Below are 22486 nucleotides of genomic sequence, written 5' to 3' on the forward strand. Positions count from 1 at the left end.
CATATTTGGCTTAATTTGGGGGTTGAAAGTCTGGGGATCAGTCTAATTGCACCCAGTGACCTAGGGCAGAAAATATACTGTGCTGATAGAGTGGAGCACCCCTTTTTGGCTGTAGACCAAACTGGAAAAACATGTATCTTATGTGGAGCACGCATGAAAAAAGCACATTCCTCATAATCAAGGGTAATTCAAAAGGCAAACACTGACTAGGCGAGCATGGTATCCAGCAGAAGACTAATCCTGAACCCAACTCCACAGACGGTTACACAGCCTGCTGCAATGCCAGGGCAGATGCCAGGGAAGAGACCAACCACAAACCGAACAGACATACAGTCCAGAGCTTGGCATCTGGGTTCTTCAGCTGCCAACCTTGCCTCATGAGTAGCCACAATGGTTGGCTCTTGTGCAGAAAACAACAGAGGAAGAGGCTAAAGAGGTCCATGTGCCACCCTGCCAGCAATGGGAGCAAGCAATGCCAAGTGAGTATTGCAGTTTCATGCATGTGCCAATGTGCTTTGGAACAGTTTTTATATTGTCCAAAGTGACAACAGAATTCCTGCATAAAGCAAGACAAGCTTTGATATCAACAACAGCTCCCTTCATTTTTGAAAAATTCTTTTTGTCATTTTTTTTAGAATTGTTTTTTATTATTTAGTTAAAGGTACCTTACGAGCAGATGTGGCATGAAAATGACTATCGTGTTTCGTATCTGTGGAGTGCTCCATACCTATAAGTGTGAAAGCACAGATTGTGCTGCGCTGTTTCTTACTCAAATTACAGAGCCTAAAAGTCTGAGCCCATTATTCATAATGGTGAGCAGTTACTCACACAAGTAGCTCCAGTGCTGTTGCATGCAACTTCTCAGCAAAGCCAGTAAGAGGTTCTCTGTCTCTCCCTAAGAGCCTGATTCTGCCAGTCTTATTCATATTGAATAGTGCTGTATTCAGCAAGGAAGGTTTTGTCATGAGTCTGTCTCTCTGGGTTTACTCATTCCAAGTTATTTTCCCTTTAAAAGTATGGATTTACATTATTCACTTGCCAAAAAAGCATTTTAAAAGCCTGCCTGTGAAAGAGAGAGAGAGAGAGAGAGAGAAAGAAAGAGCGAGCGAGCGAGCATGCGTGCATCTGTATGTGTGTACCCACATTTGCTTTAGGGAAGAGTTTATAAACTTGGATGTTATATGTGCCAGGCATGTGTGCACTACTTTGGAAAGACTTTGCCTCTTGTTAGGATAGGGAACTCTATTGATTAATTCTGGGTGAATAGCCAGGAGGAGCTGGGCCAGCATGAACCAAAAAACAAAGGTAGTGGGTGGATTCTCTCGTGATGGATGGCTTTTGTTTTTGGAATCTCTTGTAGCGTGGGAGTGTTACTCAGTTATGCGTCCATCGCTGAATATGGAACCATAAGCGGTTATTGTGAGTCTCTAACAATAAAGAAGAAGCATTGTTTTGTATATTTTTATATTGCTTTGGAGATAATAGAACTGAATCTAGCTGTGAAAAAGAGAGAAGACCAACCTTCTATTTCTCATAATCTTTTTACAGGTCTTGGCTAAACCTATCTAGTCCTGAGTTTGTGACAAGATTGTTTTTAATGTGATTAGAGTGTTAGATAGGGAGAATAAAATGTTGAGAGAGACCAGATAACAAAGGCAAAAGTTCTATTTTTTTGAAGCTCAAACTTGCAGAATAAGAAACAGCGCTTCTCCTGTGAAATTCTACAATATGTATCTTAGCCCATAAATCACACTGAGCAAAGGTATCTACATCATCTTTCTCCCCAGACTTTCATTCCTCTATTTAACCACTTTTCTCCACCTTTTTTCTTCCTTATTCCCGCACTCTTCAAGCTATTCTTTTATTTTCAAATAAATGCTTGAGCAACCCACCAAATCACATGAACTAAAGTCTGATTTTCAGGACCTGATTCTTAGCTCTGTCTCCTTTTCCTGAACATACCAGTTGATTGATACAAATAACTTCAAAATAATTCCTCACACCAGGCAAAGACATCAGGTAAGTACATGTATGATGTGACCTTTCTAAAATGATTCAGAACTGACCTACCTCCACTCCCATTAACGTAGTGATTATCCCATTAACTCCCTTTGGCTTCAGTGGGAACAGAGCAAGATCCCATTGAAGTGCTCCTGAAAATCACACCTCTAAAGCCCTCTCTACACATGCAGGTAAAGTCTCCATAGGATCTAATGCGCAATCCACACAATCATGCCTCCAGCCATACTACACATGCTTGGGAGGAGGCATGACTGTGGGATTGCACACTGGCAGGAAGCAAGCTCCCACATCTGGAAGTCCCCTCAGTTGAGGGACTCCCAGCTGCAGGGGCATCCCATGTGCCACTGGGCCTGGGGAATAAAGCTGCCGTGATCTCCCAAACTCAGGGTGTATGAAATCACGAGCCTGGGAAATTGCAGCTGCCGTGATCTCCCGTGTTCAGGGGTGTGTGAACCCCCGGGGCTGGGGGAACGTGGTTGCCGTGATCTCCCAGACTCAGGGGTTTCACACAATCCTGGAGCAGCTGTGCTCCCTAGCTTCCAGGACCCATCTGGGTCCCAGCTCCCAGAATCCACAGCTGCAAGTCTCTGGGTCCCCATGCTTCCAGGACCCAGAGTTGGCCATTGCTGGGGCTGAGAGTTCTGCCAGTTGCAGGACTCCCAGCCCCAACTAGCCATGGTGCAGCCCTGCTGCTAGGAGTCCCATTAGCCACAGGGGACACCCTGCTATATGTGCAAATTAAAGCTCAAGAGCAGCCAGCTATGAAGTTAGTACACTTTTTGAGGTTTAACTTTATAGCTGGTTGGAGCTTGTTATGGTGTGATAGCTACTTTGTATGTGTAGCTGGTCTTAAGGTAACTGTACAATTTACCTGTTAATTGTGCAATACGTGTAACATGTAGAGGGGGCCTGAATGGCACCAGAGGAATCTGAATATAATTATGAGAATAAATAGTGCAGATGCATTTACAAACGTGGCCCCTGATATAAATAGTAGAGTCATGAAATACCTCATCTGTTGGATTAAATGTAATATAAACAACACGTTTTAACATTTCAGGATAACTGAATTTGTAACAGTGAACAGTTTGATTTTCTGTTACTGGCTATGAACTCATATTCATTGTTGATTTTTTTTCATTGTTGTTGTGAAAGCTTTCAAGCTTATTCAATATTTTTTTACTGAAGGAATGCAATGAACAGTTAAGAAAGGAGTGGTGTGGGGAAGGGCCTCCTACTTTCAGACCGTTAGGATAGTATATGGTTTGCCATTATTTCACATAATACTCAAGAGCAGCCTATTTTGAATAATTGTAAAATTCACAGTGAGATTAATGGAAACTTCCACTTATCTATTTTCACCTCATTTGTTGACCTTCTATGTGGTTAAGCTTAGAACTCTTATGATCTTCTGTCAGTATAATTAAGGGCAAACACATCATAGGTGTTTAAGAAACAGAATCAGACTCTACTGGTTTAATGAATTGAAGTATTGGTGTGTTTATGTTTACAAAGCAAATGCGCTTTACCCCTCTGCTTTTGGTAGCCTTCTGCTCATCATTCATTGGACTAGGTGGGTTCTGGGCATTTTTTTTGTTTCTTTGTTTTAACTTTACCCTTTGAAACTTTTGATCCACTCTGTATGGAGAATATGTGACCCAATAAAAAAGTGTTTTGTTTTAATATGGAAAACCTTTGTTCCTAAAAGCTAGCATTCAAGTCCTTGTTTGGTGTAAGTTGACCCAACTCGGTTTAATACAATAGAGGTATATTATTTGCCAACATGGCCCACAATCTTTTCATTTTTATTGTATACGTAACTCGGAAATGTGGAGCTAGTCACACAACATCATTACTGACCCACTATGCTTGCTCAGTTATCCAAAATTACCTTCCATCCAAGACTAAGGTCATATTCCCATAGTGTCTTTTAGTTACATAAAAAATTACCTCACTCAGTTGTCGCAAATACTGGAGGTGGTAGCATTAGAGTGATATTATAGCCATGATGTTCCAGGAAATATGTAATTGTCAAGGATTTTTGTGGGTGATATATTTTATTAAAGCAATTGTATGCTTGGGATAAAGTTAGATGAGTTTTTGGATGCATAACGTTCTCTTCAGTTTACCTGGCAATTGACCTGAAGAAGAAAGCTATGCACTTGAAAGCTTGGCTAACTCTATCCCAACCATGCGGTTAGTCCAATAAAAAGCCTGTCTATATCTATCCTAAACATGCAGCTGGTCCAATAAAACATATCATCCACAACTCTTTCATGTTGTGCATAGGGTGTTTGTTAAGTGAAGATAACCCCTTGAGAGATGTCCAACACCCTTGACTTCCACTGAAGTCAAAATGAGCCAGTGGGAATCAAGTAGCAGTTCCCAGGGAGTACTTTATAACCTACAAAGACTAGAGGATCCACTTTAACTGATCCAGGCCTTATACAGGGCTTGGCGCTTAATCAGTGTTCAGCATTTGTGGTCTGAATTTGCCACCAATAAAATTAACAGCAGTATTCCCATTCATTTTGCTGGTGTTGTCCTGTAATGAATTGTAGCTGTAATCTTATGACCCATGTTCTGAGCTTAGCAAAATGGAATGACACTTGAGCAATATCTAACTATATTCAAATGTTCTATAAGTAGTTAAGGCAGGAGTGTAAATCTGCACCCTTTGCAACCAGAGGTACACTTTCAAGTTTTCTAAGACCACCTGAAGATGTTAAATAAAATGATGAGACAAAGGTTAAGTATAGACAGTCAAAAAGCCCAAGGCTTAATTGATTCAGTCTTTGCAGGTTAGTTTAAGCTGCAAAGATTGAACCAAGGAGCAAATGAACAGACATTCATTTTTTGATTCAGGAAATGAGCCATATGCCTGCAGTGGCTCAAGCCAGAAGCCGGGGGTCACTAGAGCACAGCTCTCTGGCACATAGCCAGCATGGACTGTGTGTTCGCTTCCTCTTCCTGCTGCCCCTGAGGTCTCTAGGATTTGCAGTCCAGACTCACAGCAGTAGGACTCTGCAGTGTTGCTCATCATTTCCTCTCTCTGCTTCCAGGTGCTTCTGAGATTTCTAGTCCATAGTCACAGCCAGCTCTAAGTAACCAGGGCAGGGCATCTCTGTACTCAGGGGAAGGGAATTTTAACCCCCATCCCTGGCCCCAGATCCTAGCAGGGGTTTCTCTGGGGGGCCAGTGAGCCTGCTAGTGAGGCCAGTGAAGCAGCCCTCACTGCTCCAGCTAGGGAGCAGAGAGACGGGTGCAACCCTGCTCTCTGGAGCAGACAGCACAGCTAGCCCAGGGCTGCAAAATGCTGGGATGCTGGAGGACTGTGATTTAACTTGAACCAGGAAGGAGTCTGGGACAGAAGTTTTATAAGCCAGTTTGGCCTCAATCAGTTAAGTCTGATACTACAGTCAACCAGGTTTATCTTAAACCAGTTTCAGCCACTTTGAACCTGGTTTATGTGCACTGAGCTTCTGTTCTGTTACAGGTTTAAACCGGTTTCTGATCACTTAAACTGGGTTCTGTGTATCTTCTGTCCCTAGCCAAAGAGACATGAATTATGTTGAACCAGGATATATATATATATGTAGTATTTTTTTTGTCTGTTTGAATGGCAGTTTTAGACTATAAACACAGCAGGTAGCAACTGCCCCCTGGCCTCCTAAATTCTTGAAAGTCATTCCATTTACTTCACTAGGGCAGGATTTCATGCACATGTTTTTTTGTATTGAAATGCTATACTGCATATATGCTCCTGCAGCCAAACATATCTTGTTTTAGAGGAGAAAGTTTATTTTCTCTATAAATTGGCCCAAAATGAGTTATTGCACCTTATAAAATTATGCTTTAACTTTAAAGTAATAAATTAGTATCAATGCTCTAATACTGAAATAGGCTTAAAACTAGCTTCTTTTGTGTATGTACATTCCAGCATTTTTTCTGTGCAAGTTCCATAGCCTGAGCAAAATAGACATGAGACGCTAACCCATACAGACATAGGTATTAGTGCCTGGAAGATGTGTAAGCAGTTACTTCATGCACACAAAAGAAGAAACAAGGAGGCAATGTACAAGGGAAACTCTGACCTTCAACTATTCATATCCATGTCCAGTCCACATACACAGAAGAAGCAAATCTTTGACACAGATATTCAATTTATTCAGCATCCTAAGCAGCATTCAGATGAGTACAAACATGTGGTATGTGGTGCCGCAGACCCAACTGTGGTGCCACACACCACAAATGCAGGCATTCTCAGCACTGCTACCTTGCAGTGAGGGGGAGGGGGTTGACCCCGGAAGATCCTAGAATCTAAAACACCTACACCAAAAAAAAGTGGGGCGGCACATGGCGGCAGCATGTGCCACCCAAAACCAGAGGCTGGCTGACTGGAGCTATCTTCAGCTGCTGGCCAAGCTTCTTGCTGTGGCTGCAGCCCCAGGAGGCCCCCCGGACCACAGGTAAGGCTGCTGAGACCAGCACAGTTACTGGCCCCAGCTTCCCCTGCCCCACCTGGGGTAACCTGCTGCATGCCAGAGTGCACGTGGCACGGGTGTTCCCTGGGGACAAACAGCAACGGCTCAAGGTGTGCCGCTGCTACTTGTCCCTGGGGAAACAAACATCCATGGTCATCTGGAAGCTCCCCTATAGATTAGGTGCAAACATTCAAAAAGCCCAAGGTGAAATTGATCTAAGTTATATGGTTTCTGTAACCAGCATAGTTTAGATTAGTAGCAAACAGAACACATATTCGCCCTTTGGCGGGGGAGGGGAGGAGAAGAGATATTAAACCAGGTTCTGCCATTTTTAAACCAGTCTACATGTGCCAATCTTCTGTTTTGTTATAGGTATAGACTGATTTCCTATCACTTATACCAGTAAAAATGTAATTTATACCTGGCCATAGTATCTTCTTAGCTGTTGATTCTGCCATGTGAACTTGAACCTGAACTTAAAAAATAAACATGTCATTATTTAATTATTGAGAGGGAGTAAAAATCCATCACTGAGGTAGGCTACACTAGCATGGATAGTAGGGGTGTGCAAAATGGACCGTATTTGATTCGGATTCAGATTTGACCCGAATTGGGGACAGTGATTTGATTTGTTGATTTGGATTGCTGTCCCTGATATGATTTGGCTGAATCCGAAGATTCAATGCTGATTCAGAGAATCAGCAATTCGGCCATAGACACAGCTTTAAATGGTTTTTTTCTACATCAAGGTACCAGGCGGGACTCATGAACGCTGTGATTCTGGGATGGATGGAGCATCACACAGGAGCATGCCCTGCCCCCCCGTATGCTCAGTGGTGAACCTGGAAATGGACCAGAAGCAATTCTGGTTCACTTCCAGGTCCGCCACTGAACATGCAGTGGGGGCTCCTCTGTGCTTCCCCAGCTCAGTGATTGGCCATGGGGGACCCCAGGTGCCCCCCCCAGCTGTTACTGAGCCAGTGAGGTAGGGGGGCCCCCCCCAGGCCCAGGAGGCACCAGTCACCAAGCCAGGGGTAGGCAGGGGGACCCGGAAGTGGACCAGAACTGCTTCTGGTCCACTTGCAGGTCTGCTGCTGTGTGTGCTGGGGAGCCCCCTGCACTCCTGTGGTATGCTCCAACTGCCCCAGTATCTCAGCATTCACAAGCCCCCTGGTACCTTGAGGTATGGCTGTTTCTATATCTGAATCACCGAATCTTTCCGAATCTCTCCTAATCAATTTGGAGGGTTCCGATTTGATTCAGAGAGATTAAAGGGTCTCCTGATTTGATTTGGATTTGAAGATTTGGCCACCAAATTAGGCTGAATCTCTGCCAAATTGAATCATGGACCAAAGCTTCGCACAGCCCTAATGGATAGTATGATGATACACCTTAATTTAAGAAATCATTGCCCCAACAAAATGTTAAAGATAGATTGATATATACACACACACCTTTTGGGAAAGTCTATATTAAGATTTATAGCAATTTTAAATCTACAGTTGAAATACTTAGGTGTGGCTGTTTAGCAGTAATAATAATGAAACTGTAGTGTTCTAGTACCTCAAAAAAATCTGTCCATCTTCTCTCATGTCAGCTTGTCAAGTAGGACACAAGTTATTGTGTAATCTTACAGGTTAAATTTGCTCTGCATTTATCTTTATGCTAATTCTCCATGAAGCAAGCAAGACACATTATTAACGTTATCATTTATAAGTATAATTCATCTTAGGGTACAGCCCCTGCCATGTAAATCACTGGCTACAGCCCCCAAATGTTAATGGCATTACCAGAATGGTTTCTTCCTGTCACCCGTTAAAGACCTGCTCCTTCCCACCCATGCAGAACTCTCATCAACATTACTTGGAATGGAAATAGGTCTTCCAAATGCATGGATAATGCTTTAAGATAATAAGCAATGAAAATCATGCAGGGTTTATTTCTCAAATATCACAGTTCCTGAGCCAAATTCTTCTCTCAGTTTCACCCAGGAAACTCCCAATGACAGCTGAGAAAAGAATTTGGTCCTCTGATTGCAGTAAAAAAATAACCACATTTTGACCTGGAAAAGCTTGACTGGTTCCATAGAAGACTCAAAAATTAAGCTCCAGAGAGGGAGATACACCCCACCTCCCATCCCCTACCAGCCCCCAAAAGGTTTCCTGGTGACTCAGACTAGAAATATCCATTTTTATACCAGTCGCTGGCCCCACCTATCATCTTCACTGAATAAGAGAATGGCTTTCTTTAGAACACAACTCCTACAGTACAGTCCCTTCTGATCTAAATTCAAGACATTTTTTTCTTAGCACTCTATTGCTCTCTGCAAACTCATACCTTAACATTTAGTTGCATAACTTCCCAGCAAAGTGTGCACCACATAGCTTATTTTCTCTAATCTATTGAGCCATAAACAGTCTTTTATTTTCCTGTGTGCAATCCTGGAGTATAAACATTTAGTGAGCACTTTAGCTCATAAGTTTCAATGCTTACATAGACCCCAAATATTCAGTCCAGCTTTTTCATTCACACTTGCTCACTAGCATTTGTTCCTTTTATTCTAATCTTTGATTTGTGCTTGTGCTTGTGGCAGTCTATTCAGGGAATCTTAATTTACTGGATAGGTGTCTAGTATCTACCTATTTAGCTTTCTAATGGACCTGGAATTTATAAAATGTCCCTAGTTGATTCATATATGTGAAAAATAACTGAAACATCTGAAGCCTTTTTGATCACCTGATAAATGTATATAGAATGTGTCATGGTATTTTGCTTGTGCTGTTTCCTTTTGCTGCAGTGTTGTGGTGGATTTGGGGATCATTCTTCTTTTGGTTTGTTGTTCTTGTTTTGTTTAGAGACTCAGTCTCACCTAACCATAACTCTAATGTCTCAATGGCAGGTATTTGAGAGGGCTCATACACACTAGGGGTGTGCGAAGCGGGCCCTATTCAGTTCGGATTCGGCCCAAATCAGGGACAGTGATTTGATTCGTTGATTCAGATCACTGTACCTGATTCGATTCGGCTAAATCTGAATCTGAAGATTTGATGCTGATTTGGAGAATCAGTGATTCAGACACAGACACAGCTTTAAATGTTTTTTCTACATACCTTGAGGTAGCAGGTGCAGCTCATGATTGCTGTGATGCTGGGGCACATGGAGCATCCCACAGAAGTGCAGGGGGGCCTTCCACATGCTTGGCGGCAAACCCAGAAGTGGACCAAAAGTACTTGTGATCAGCCACAGGGGGACCCCGGGTGACCCCCCCCCCCAAACCCAGGAGACACCAGTCACCAAGCCGGGGGGGGGGGGGGGCCTGGGAGAGGGAGCCCAGTGCACTCCCCAGAGGACCTGGAAGTGGACCAAAAGTGCTTCTGGTCCACTTCCGGGTCTGCTGCTGAGTGCGCTGGGGAGCCCCCCATGCTTCTGTGGGACACTCCATGCACCCCAGCATCATAGTATTCACAAGGCACTGCTGCCTAGTCGTATGTAGAAAAAACATTTAAAGCTGCCTCTATGTCTGAATCTCCGAATCTTTCCGAATCTCTCTGAATCTATTGGGAGGGTGCTGATTCAATTCAGAGAGATTCAAGGGTCCTCTGATTCAATTCAGATTCAGAGATTCAGCCACCGAATCAGGCCAAATCTCCGCCGAATTGAATCAGGAACCGAAGCTTTGCACAACCCTAATATACACATTTTAAGAAGATTGCTCCAGCCTTATTATTTTAATGTATGCTACCAATCCTACTTTTCCACTGAATTCAGCTGGGTCTAAAACCTTTCTCAGTGCAAGCCCAAAATCACAAGTCAGATTTATATGCCAAGATATTGGGTCTTATCTATTTCTCTTTCCAGCAAAACCCATTTTATGTAAGTTTGTACACCATGGTCAGTTCTCAGTTACTCCATGCAGCTGTTGGGGCAGAGGCAGGGGATAAGACAAAAGCTCATTCTCTGTTTCTTTATACCTTTTTGTCCCTGTGTTCTGGTGCATGCAGGAGCATGCATGGCTTTTGAGGTAAGTCAGAGAAATCTCCATGGGATTTGAGAAGCAAAAAATACCAAGGTCTAAGGCATTCTGGTCATATCCCTTACACTGGATATTAGGAGAAGGTTTGGTGGAAGGTTGTTTCCTTCACGCAGACCAAGGAAGCACTTTGTTCAGGAAGTATTCTTGAGGGCCGTTTGCATCCAATTTAAGTCCCCCTTTAGCTGCCAAATCAGCATAAAGGTAATCGCTCTAACTAAAAATCAGCTGACATAAGCTTACGTATCCCATCCCATCCCATCCCATCTCATCTCATGTGCTTTATACACAGTGTACAATCTAGTCTATACTTATGGCACAATTGTGCTACTTTAGATGTCATTCTAGATTATTATCACCAAGCTCATTGCTTCCACTTATACACAAAATAGAAACTACACTAACCTTTAGCCATAACATTAAGGAATCAGTCGTATATTTTTCCCTTCACATTACTGAGTACATGTAGAGAAGGAAATAAAAAATTAAAAATATTAGATATTGCCTTTTGACTTGACTGCTAACACAATAAAGCAGCATCGTAAACTGAATCATGGAAGTCTGCAGTTTTCATTGCTCCCTTTGCTGGTATTACTTCATGGATATTGGAGCCCTTAGGGATACTGGAATATGAATAAAGATTTTTTTTTTTTAAATCAGCCGTTTTTTCTTGGTTCTGTTTCTAAAAATAATGCAGTTTGCAAAAAACAGAAGGTTTGGTTTATAACACAAACAAAATTGTTACATTCTGAATGGGTTGTAAGTACCTGATTCTTTGCCTTTTTACTCATCCCTGCTAAAAAAAAATTAAAAAAAATCTGCAAATCCATTTGCTAACCAGCTGCACCTCTGTACTGAACAGATAACAACCTGTGCAAGCCAGGCTTTGCTGTGAATCGGTGCTGATAGGCCTGAATCTCATAGCTTTTTTTAAATGCTAATGACAAGAAACATTTCCTAAGCCAAAACGCTCTTGTAGATCTGTCTACTTCTATTATGACTGATATTTGCTTGTAAGTACATAGAACACTTGTTCACTGTGCCTTATCTGCTATGGTGCAGCATGCTGACCTACATACCATTCAGCACAATATGATGCACAAACATCTTCTATATAATTTTTCATTTTCGACTTAAAAACAGTAGAGGCAAAATAGGATTGCTGCAAATCTAACAAAGAGATGGCATTATTTCCAAATAAAAATGTGCATTTTTCCAAAGAATTTATTTGTCTAGCAGCATGAAGTTCATACATAGCAATGCTTAAAAAGGGTGTTGAATTGCGATTAGGAAGGAAGGACTTAGGAAAAAGAACAAACCACATCTTTTCTACTTACATAGAATAATTAATCTAACTTATTTCTCATCACAATTAAAAGTTCAGCCTTTCTGAACCATGTTTCCACAATGTCACTAAATGCTGCTGATACAAGAATGCTGAAATAAGTGAGATAATAACAATAAGGAATGATGGATAGAAAAGGATACAGTAGCTGAGAGAACTGAAATGATCATCTATTTACCTGCCATTGTAGAGCTACATAGAACTACAGTATTGTGAGTTTTGCTGTGATGCCTGCTATAAGCCTTGCCTTTATGATGATACTTGTCGACTGAATGAAATAATTAATACAACAGGTTTTATTATAAACAAATATAGATATACTGAGCATCTTTAGCTTATTCCTATTAGGTAACAGAAATTGAACTGCAAATACACCAAAATACTGTGAGAGAAATGTATTTTAAAAGCAGACAATATAAACTTACAAAACAAAAAGTCTTCATCAACCCTGAACATCCCAAACCGAAACATATATCTAAGATACCTGACAAATCTTGAAAAACTGTCTTTTTAAATAGTAAATAGAAGGATATTTTGTATTACAAAGTTATAACCATTATTTTTAAAATGTATAACTAAAGATAACTCCTTGACCCTAGTTTGAAACCTGTATTATAACAATTAGTATATGTACTAAGCTATATTTATTGCACTGTTATTACCTGCAAATTAAAAATGGACACTATGCAAATTGTAAGGAAAATGAACTTCTAATCTTATAATAAGTTTGAATAAGCTATACAATATGCATTTACTATTTATTAATTTTTTAAGAAAACATGCATTTGCATACCCACCGGGCACTTGAATATTTTACAATTAGAGTAAGTCATTTGATGCAGGAATCACTCTGAGGTCATAAGTTAGAGAAAGAAAAGTAATTTAAGGCCTGATCCAATCTGCTGTGAACTCAAGGGGAATGTTTCCACTGACTTCAGCTGAGCTGGATTAACCCTTTTGCAGTGAAAACATTTTTTACTACTGAGCTCTGCCCCAACACTGTATTTTTGAATCAGAAAGTGATAAGGTACTTGGCAAAATGTTTACAGTCCAAAGGGTATTTTTGTGCATATTTTGAAGGCATATTCTCTCTGATGAACAATAGATTTATCTTTCCTTTTCCTATCATGACAAGCAATGTTTTGACTCACATTAGTTATATGTTGTTAATGGTAGCAGACTATTTTAAATTCACATGTAGCTCTATAAGTTTGTACACATATGTTTTCCAGAAATAGACTTGCTAGCACATTTACTGGCATTACACTGCAAACAAAGCTTAACCATTTCTTCAATTGATATAGCAGGTTTAGAGATATAATTAAGGGAGATTTTCCATTCAGGTATCAAAAATGTATTGCTGATTCCCTTTGTAATTTCCTAATAGTTGTAAGAGAAACCCTGGGCCAAATCCTATGGCTGTTACTCATTTTAATTATGAAATTATTCATTTTAAATAACCATGCGTACTTTGCTATTCATCTCCAAGAGACCACTCTTATGAGTAAGAAGTCCTTCAACCAGGTGAAGACCTTTCCCAATAGTCTAATATGTAATTTTATTTGATGTGTCGTGATATATTGTGTTTGCATATTATGCTCTGAATATTGGCACTCATGTGCTTTCTTATTTTTTGTGTCCAGAATGACTCATGAAGAGAAATTACAAAATGTAAACTTGTATAATACTTTCTATGTGAGAATTCCAAGATGCTTTTCTAACTCCCAGTATTTATCTGTATTAGGTATCATGACTCAGAAAAGTCAAGTGTCTTACTCTGGACCCTATGGGAAGTTTGTGACAAAGTTAGAAATAAAATCTCTGACACTATCCTATGCATTAACCAATAGATCACATAGATTATGTATGCTTCCCTTGTATTTCCTGTAAAAGCTGAAGAGCTAAAATGAGCTAGAACATCTTGGAAAACGTAGCATTATGCCTAAATTTTAAAACAACTCCATGGCTTCCATATTGGGATAATTTTAGCATTGGGCCAATTATTACTATACTCAGTGTTGAATTCCTTCCATAAAATTGCATTTATCATTTATTAAATTATCTGAGTTTTCTAACAACTTTGGAAACACAGTTATTGTTTATGAATTAATTAGTTACTATGACCTGAATAGGCTTGCTTTGGTCCCTAGCCTTTATTTCCTGACCACCCTAAACTCTAACTTAAATGAAAAGAATGAAAGATGTGGCCCTTATTTGAAACAGTATTGTAAGGGAGTATTTGCTATTGTCTTTTAGATAGCCTTTCTGAAAATCTCATTGAGGGATTTTTTAACAGTACACTCAGGGCTACATTGTTTTTGCTCCAGCAGAGATCCTGAGTCAGTCTTCCTGTGTTGCACTCCCTACAGAGGTCTAAGAAAGGAATGGGTAAAGTCTCAATTTCACCCTAATGCCCTAGGAGAAAACCTGAAAGTATGAGGAGGGTTCCTCTCATTTTGAACAAAGCTGTTCTCTATTTTAATAAAAGAAAATGAAGTGCTGCTACAAAAATCACTTCCTTTGATCTTAGAAGTACTTTTATTACAAGATTTGCAAGCCAAGTGAAATGAAAAATTTTTAAATAAAATTAATGCAAAAAAGCAAGGCTAGAAGATAGATTTAAGAAACATTGCCTTTCTCGATTCAGAACTTTTGCAAGAAATAGTTTTGTTAAAACAAAAATTCAAAATTAAACCCCATTTAGACTAATTCCAGGCATGATTTTGCAGGTGACTTGTTAAATTTAGTTTTGAAGATGCATCATTTCATACACTAAAAAATCTATCTGGAATCTAGTTCAATAAAGGTTATAAATGATCTGAAAAAGTTGGTCAATTCACAGATGAGACTTAATTGGAGATGTACTAGGAACAAAAAGAAACACATAGAATCTTTAGAGGATGGACAATAAATAAGTCTGTGTTTTAGGTAGGAAAACATTAAGCCAATACTTCTAGGCAAAAAGTTATCCGAGATTTTGATGAGGCAGGCAAGTACCCTTTCTTTGGTTATGTCTCTGAAGCACCTTTCTCATACACATATCACTATATAAATAATAAGGACTTGATTCCATCACTTTGAAATCAATAAAAAGTCTCTTCAGTACTTCATTGGATACTGGACCAGGCCTTAAATAATGAATATATATTCCCTGAGGAATCTAGAAAGCAATAATTCTGAAAATCAACCTAGGGATAAGAGGACAGCAGATTAGCTGTGAGGCTGCAGCATGATCTGCTTGTAGGTTTGAAACCAAAAAGGCCAGTGCAGTTTTAGGCAGTGTAAAAGAAGCATAACATGTCACAAACAAGGGAGATAATAGTCTTTTTGTACACACCTAGGACATGGCATTCAGAAAGATATTGACAAATTTAGAGGATTTTGGAAAGACCAATACATGATAATAAGGATGAAAATATTAAAGTGTTAAAAGAGTCAAATATGATGGACATATCTAGCCTGGTTGAGGGAAAAGTAAGTGAATACTAGATAACAATGTATAAATATTTGGAAGGGGTAAACACCGTTAGCTTGAATATCAAAGGATGAATTCTTGACAGAGAGATCTGGAGGTTGTGAATAATTTCCCCTGAAAAGTTGTAGAGGCCCACCACTTGTGACATTTAGTATTAGATTGGCCACAGATCTAGAAAATACATGTTAGAGTATAATTCAGTATTGCAGGGGGATGGATTAAGTGGCCTGCAAAGTGTCTGCTACCCCAGCTGATATGATGAATCCTTTGCAAGAACTTTTCTGGTGTAAGAATGAATATATCACTGCTACTTATGTATAGGTTTCCAATTCTGAAAGTTGCGGATCACCTGCTGGGAGGTAGGTAGCACCCTGAGTTCCCATTAAAGTCCAGTTGATGCTCATAACCAGTTTGAATTTATAAAATTGAAATTCACAATGTAGCACATTACCATTTAAAGGTCAGACTCTGCAATCATGCATCAGACTGTACCACTAAAGTCCAAAGTGTGAAACAAAATGAGTGTTTTGTCAGCCTGCACAAGAATGTGCTCTAGTGTAGGGCCAACCTTACAGACTGCAGTCATCATTGCTCAGTGAAGTCACAACATGAGAGTAGACTGCAAGCTGACAATGAGCAAAGACTGCAAACATTGGCAGGTAGCTCAGCTCTAATTTAAATTATGTATTTAGATACTATAGTGATGGGTGGATTTAAATTATATAGATATTATATGGTGTAATATATGACTTAGTATACTGTACTACATTGCATCATTCTATATTTGGTAATTCATAACTGCATCGTCTATGAAAGCAAGAATATGCCATTCAATGCCATTTATTTTAGGAAATAAAGGGATAAGCTTATTTTCCTTTGTGAACAAAAAGAATATAAAACCTACTGGGCCTGGGTCAGGTTGAAAGAAGATGACAAACTGTCTCTACATTTCCAACACTTTGCAGTAGACCTTCCACTGAGTATGGGTAAAGAGGGAGACGGGCAGGTAAAAATAGCCTTTATCTACCACATCCCTCTACTTCTCTCCATCATTGGGGGAAAGTATCTGATATTAAAATTAATTGAACATAGTTAATTAGTAAGTTGTGCATACATGTTTGAATTTCTTTATTTTAATGTTGAATATTATTTTTTGTTATTATGGTTGACTTGAAAAGGAAGAAGCAGGGGCCTGTCTCTTTAAGACTCTGTCCTAAGAACCAGTTGGAACCAGTTCTGCAGAGATTTTTCTTGTACAATGTCAATGAGTTATAACTCTATGGTGGGATTGTGGAGCTATGGGGAGTACAGAACTTCTGGGACTCAACATTGCTGGCCTTGGTCTCAGTCTATATTTTTCAGGAATCTGCCAATCTGGGCCAGAATCGCTGGCAGTTGTATGTAAGCAGAATTATGGTGAGAATGACGAGAAGAAATATCTCTGAGATGAAACCTGTAGATTTTCCAGTCCCTTGTAGGAATAATTTATTTCTTAGAATGCAATGACATACTATATACACTCTATATACCAGTCAAACTTACATATTTTAAAAAAAATAAACAGCACCAATTCTAGAAGAGTCTAGAAGGAAATCTAAACTGGTTCACTAAAGCAACAATGCCATGGCAATGAAAAGAAAACTTGTAAATCCATTATGTATTTTATTCATAGCATTTCATTAGCACTTAGCAATCCCAGGTGTAGACTGGGGGCCTACTATACCCATACAACAAAAGGCCATTTCAGCTGCAAGGAGCTAACCTGCCCTAGACATTTTCACATAGACATAGGTGCTTCTATGCCTTTCTGTGACAGGCTAATGACCACTGCATCAGCTGAAGGGCATGACCTGCCTCCTTGGCTATATTGCACCAAGGTCTATTCACCCTCCACAACTTGTTTAGTTGGGTTATACCTCTGAAGGTGATGTTCAGTGGTTCCCTGGGACCCTGAGTGACTCTGCTGGCATGTCTTCTATGGGGCTCCTCCTCCCCTCCACTCCAGCCGTTTCTGCTTGGGTATTTTGGATCAGCTTTGGTGACACTCAGATATGGTGATGGCAGCTCTATCCTCCTGTGTTGAGGCCCAGTGATGGGGATGGCTGCAGAAGGTCTAGCTGTGGCCCTGTAGGCTTGTGAAAATTACAACAGAACAATAATTCAACTAAAATAGCTCAGATGGTATGGTGGGCAAGGCAACAATGTCCCTGTACCGAGTGCTTTTCTTCAGCATGTGGGGGTATGTGGGGTATGTTGGTGCACAGTGCACACTTATCCCACGGACTCTCAAGTCGAGGATGTCCCTTTGCTGGGCATGCTTCTTGGAGTGAGTTCCACCTGGCCAGGTGCTATAATGTTGCAGACTGTGTCCCTCTGTATCTGCACGTCACTCATGGTCTTGCAAAAGTCCGCTGCCAAGGCATTCTGGTTCCATGAACACTCAACAATTGTATGTGCTACTAGGAGGTTCCTGTGCCAGGTTCTTCCCTCCAGAGGCTTTGGCTGCCCTTTCCCAGCCCCAGCTGACCTGTATGCTCCTGTGAAGGACATCACAGGTGCCATGCAGTGGTATGGGGTTGAGGCCACTCGGCCCACTGACTGCAGCAATCCAGCTGGAGTCTACAACTGTACATAGGTCTGCTTGGGTGATCAGGGCTTCCCCATGTTTCCAGGGATTAGCTCTGGGAATTTCCAGGGATTAGCTTCCAAGGCATCCCAGTGACTCTACAGGTACATGCTGTCCATCCAGATGTGCTGCACCAGAACAGATGCACTGGTCTCTTATGAACTTGGGGAAAGTATCTGGCTCCATTGCCAGTGTTTCCTTCTCTCTCCCCTGTGACTCCACTCCCGGACTTCCTTTAAGCCCAGATCTTTCTGGTATCGGACCAATCAGCAGCACTCCTTCCAGCCCTGTGGTGGCAACTGGCTCACCCCCAGCCCGGCCACGTGGACACCCATGTGGTAGTAAGTGAGTTGGGAGCCTATCACACTTTCCTTCAGATGAATGGGCATTTTGGGACAGTAAAAGGAATTATAGTGTGTTCTTGTGGTTCAATCAATGCAATTAGCACCTTTTATTTTATATTACCATTTGATTTTTAATGATTTGTGTAAAAATCACATTAGCATATTATTAGTATCTTGTCAATATTACCCTGTTGGTGTTTTTAAACACAAAATATGTATAACTGTTCCTATACTCATTCAGATTTAGGGAGCCTTTCTACTTTTACTAATAAGGTTCTCTTCTGAATGCATTTCACAGGTGTGTGTAGGAATGCTCCTTTTATATACAAAATCATTTTTGCCTCCTGTAGGTCCATACACTTATTTCAATTTTTCTCTCTAAACTCCTTAAGCTGGACACTGGTATAGCATGGTTTTGTTACTCTGTGAATGAGGGGTAGAACACACAGGTTGTTCAGCCATAGAGAACAAAGGTGGGAGCTTTCACTTGCAGAGCATGTGAATAATTTCCAAAGGGCAAATGCCTCTGCCTCTGCTTCCATAAGTGAAGACCAAGCTTTGGTAGAAGAACTGGGGAAGATACTTGTCCAAAAAACCCCAGTATGTACAGGGAGTAGGTGGCAAAGGCATGTCACTACCACCACCCCAGTACTCCAAAGGAACACCATCCCCCAACATGCCCCACCAATCTACATCTTTTGAGTTGCACCAAAAATCAAGCAGTGAAGCCACACTGGGGGTGCTCCCAAGCATCATTCTCCTGCTCTCCATCTTCAGTGTGCTTGAGTACAATACTGGAAGTGCCTTTAGCATGGCTTAACTACTGCATTTCTGGGTCTGGTGGGCACAGGTAGGAGCAGGTAGGCAGAGTGTGCTCAAGAGTGATATACCCAAGAACACCAGCAAAATGACACAGATATACTCACTAAAGCTCCAACATCTTGCACATAGAGGAGTCCTATGCCAGCATAAAAGAGAACTTTGGGTTCAGGTCAACAGACATTTAAGGCAGAAAATATACCACCACTGCATGATCTTCCAGTATTCCCACCACTAAAATGAGAGTAGGCTATGAGGCCTACTGTAGCCTCTGAAGTGAAGTAGCCACTGGAAGAACTTGTTTGCGACTCCCAAGTCTTTGGGTGAGCATTCTTGTTCCTTCTATCCATGACTCTCCCCAGTACACAACTTATTCAGGCTAAGTGCTGGCAGTGGATTTAGGTAAAAGATTACTATTTACAATGAGGAGGGTACAAGGTTAAAGGCAATCATTTAAAGATGCCATTTAAGGCCATACTCTGCATCTGTGTAGGCATATAAAATCTAAGGTTTAACTCCATTGAGTTTTATCACCAGCACAGCACAAACTTTATATTATCAAACATATTAAATAAGAATGCTGTTCTATAAAACTTGTACAGCCAAGCAGCTGGCACCAGATAATATGCACATTCAGATGTTGGGCAGAATTTGATTATTTTATATCTGTGACCTCATTGATGCAACAGACCTTTTTGCTTTATTAGGAAATCTTTTGTTTCTTCATATGATTTGGAGCTGGTTACTGTGAAAAAGAAAGGTTTACAAAGGAAACTGGATGGAAGCAGACCCATATAAATTCACAGACACTTGTTTACATTTACCAGGAAACAAAAGAATACACAGTGTAACCAACTAGTGTATTTGGTTACATGTTCACCTTGGCAAACATTATAAATTTGGCCTCTTCCATGCTAGCAGGAGACATCAACAGTGACAAATAAATTCCATGATGTATGCTATGATGTCACAGGCAGAAGCTGTGGTTACTTTGTAACCTAGTTTTGTTTTTAAATAATTCTAGGTTTTGCTTCTCTCTTTTTAAGGTTCTGTACTTCTTTGGGGAAAAGTGTGTGTGTGTGTGTGAGAAAATATACATATAGAAGGGGGAGTATTTTTTGCTATGTTTTACTTGTAGAAAGCCAGCAAAGGGCTACGTATAGACAGGCTCTCTACAGAGTTTATAATCTAATGAAACAACATATAAAGGAGGAAAAGTGATTAGCACAAAGCAAGGCTAAGGAGTGATAGGAGTAAGCATATGTATCTTTATCAGTAAATTGATAGGCAAAGCTAGACAGGGATTTATACAAAATACCTGGTCACATGATCCATTTTTACTGCACTAACTGCAACTGAAAATATTGTTCCTTTTCCATTCAGATTTCTTTTTTAAGTTCATTTTTGTTTCCTACCCTAATTAATATTTAAGTACTAGAAGGGAACTTATTTTATTCACCTTCTTCTTTCCTTTCTCGTCACACACCTGCATCACCTTCTCCTGTTTACTTATTCCTACTACTCCATCCCACAAATAATCAAGCAGTTACTATCATTTTGATAGCAATTCCAGTTTCTAAGTTTGAGCTGCTTAAATAAGAATAGTCTGTAAATTAAGTAAATTGCTTCTTATTCTCCCCTTTGAACAAGACATCCCAGCAAGTTCCAGGTACCCATCTGGGGGAAAGAGGTAGATGATTCTCCACAGAAGAAGACTGCTTTCTGGTGCCTGTTTCCACAGAAATCAAAGTCCAACTCTTTTCCAATACACTCCTAATATGAGAAGGCCACTGCACAGGCATTGTACATACAGCTCTCTCTCTACACTGGAACTGTCAGCTACAGTCAAAGCATCCATGTATCGTAGTTCCAGTGGAAAAAAGTACACAGATGTATAGTTTGCATTTATGTACTGCAGGGACACCCTTGAATCGTGTTAAAAAATGTCAGTCAAGACAGCTGGTCAGCTGTCCTAATCCATATTGGGGTTTTTAGGCTACTGTTATGCCCCAATATGCTTTGAACATTGCCAATATGCTTTCTCTGCAGTAGCAGCAGTGTATCCCCTTTGGTTTCACAGCCCATCCCAGCATTGTTTTTTATAGTGTCACGTACTGAGCAAAATGAAAAACCACATACTGTATCTTGTGTGTCTGGCTAATGAAACTGGTAGGACAAACCTTGTGCGATTAGGAACGGGGACGGATTGGCTTAGGTCTAGTTCATCTTACGGACGGCAAAAAGAATCAGCTGTCACTTGTGCCATGCAGCAGATGGACAGTTTGCATCCGATTTACATTCAGGCGCCAAAGCCTTTAGAAGCTTTGGCAGCCCACTTGCCATCAGGCAGCAGACTTTGATGTCCTGCAGATGGTTACAGCAGCCATCTTGCATTTGCGTTGCGTGGCGCTGTTGTGCCTCCTTTCAGGAGTCAGGATTCTGCTGGTTCTTATTCAGTGTTTCTGGAATTGTTGCCATTCAACGGCACTGATCAGTGCAGTATGCACCCAAGGCTTGGGACCCTTTGGCCACTTCCTGGACACAGTTGTACTTTCATTTAACTACAAAGCCTGCTGTGCTTTGTTTTTATGGTAACTGCATGTTCACACCCACATTAAAATTCCTAACGGTGCCTATCACAAGCTGTCCCTCTGCCCCCTCTGCAGAGTGATGCTTTATTTCAAATTTCCTACCTAGAACCCTGACAAATCTGCCTCCCCCACTCCTCTAAACCGTAATAGCATCATTTCAGAGTAATCACTGATCCAATTTCTGTATGAATTTAGCTCACCAGTGCAGCTTTGCCTTAGTTTGGTTCAACCCGTCCTAGGTAATGACACAGAACAAAGAGTTTTCTTCATGGTGGTCAGGCTAATCTTGCTCCATGAATAGCCCAGAGTAATCTGTCAGCAGTGGAAAGCTGTGACTGGAGGTCTTCCAAAACGAGCTCTTTCACATTTGGTAGGAGCAGTTAGGAATTCTGACTGGCACTATTAGTCAGGAGTCATGTCATTGCTCTACAGAATGGACTGCAGTTGTCCCCACTAGGTAGGATCAGCCCAGAATTTTCTACCATGCTTTCCCTCCCTTGAGTGTTATTGGAAGTTTAGTACAAGTGTATGATAAGGCTTTAAAAGCAAACCTAGCAGAGACAAATTCAATAATGCATGATTTCCAGTCACTCTAAGGTAATGGAAAATATTTGGTAGGAAAAAATATATATATAAATTGTCAATTAATGCACACTGGTTACAGCCAGCAAATGAGAAAAAAAATAAACAGTTAATTAGGGCTTTTTGAATCATTGTTATATATACAGTGCATCATTTGCAGGTGCTACA

This window comes from Alligator sinensis, unplaced genomic scaffold (assembly GCF_000455745.1).
Source record: "Alligator sinensis unplaced genomic scaffold, ASM45574v1 scaffold29_1, whole genome shotgun sequence".
Lineage (NCBI taxonomy): Eukaryota > Metazoa > Chordata > Crocodylia > Alligatoridae > Alligator > Alligator sinensis.